This window comes from Arachis duranensis, chromosome 5 (genome assembly GCF_000817695.3).
Source record: "Arachis duranensis cultivar V14167 chromosome 5, aradu.V14167.gnm2.J7QH, whole genome shotgun sequence".
Taxonomy (NCBI): Eukaryota; Viridiplantae; Streptophyta; class Magnoliopsida; order Fabales; family Fabaceae; genus Arachis; species Arachis duranensis.
In genome coordinates this window covers 27,241,892-27,242,781 of record NC_029776.3, presented here as the reverse complement: position 1 = coordinate 27,242,781, position 890 = coordinate 27,241,892, and positions in this window count along the sequence as shown.

Genomic DNA, 890 nt, shown 5'->3' with positions numbered 1-890 from the left:
GTTTGGAGAGTTTGCCTTGCTTGTCTTCCGCCTCTTGATCACTTGTAGTGACCATTTTGTAATCTTCCCATCTTACTTTCTTTGCTTCTCCTCTTGGGTTTTTCTTCGTGTCACTTGGGAAGCTATCAGTAGGTTTGGGAATCTTCTAAGCTAGGCATCCCACTTGGAATTCCAGCTTCTTGATGGTCTCTCCCTAGTTCTTAATATTGGCTCGCACCTCCTCTTTGAACACCTTGTTTTCTTGAATCTCTTGGCATATTCCTTCAAGTAAGGTTTTAAGCTTAGAGAGTCTGTCATCAATTGATGGTAGATTGGGATTAGAGGTGGAAGGATGAGAGGTGTTGTTGTGGTTTTGATATGGGTGTGGAGAAGTGTTGTTGTGGGGGTGTTGATATGTCCTCTGTGTGAATTGTTGATGAGCTGCATTGTTGTTGGAGTTGTAACATCTCTGGTCTTGGCTTTGATCTTGCTGATTCCCCCACCCAAAGTTTGGGTGGTTCCTCCATCCAGAGTTGTATGTCTTGGAGTATGGATCATGGTTCTGTCTAGGTGAATTCCCAATGTAGTTGGCTTGCTCAAGGTTACCCTCTGCTTCTTCTTCAACTCCTTCTGGGGTTATTGAGGAGGTGGTGATTGCTGCCACTTGGTTCCTCTCCATCTTCTTGGTGAGGTCAGCTAGCTACTTGGTAATGAGCTTGTTTTGAGCCAGCAGAGCATCTACATTGTTTAGCTCTATCACTCCTCTAGTGTTCTCTCTTTCGGAAGCATAGAAGTAGTCATTCTTAGCTACAGTCTCAATTACATCTATGGCTTCTTCAATGGTCTTCTTCTTGTTCAATGATCCTCCAAAGGAATGGTCTACTTCCTTCTTTGATTCATATGACAAGCCT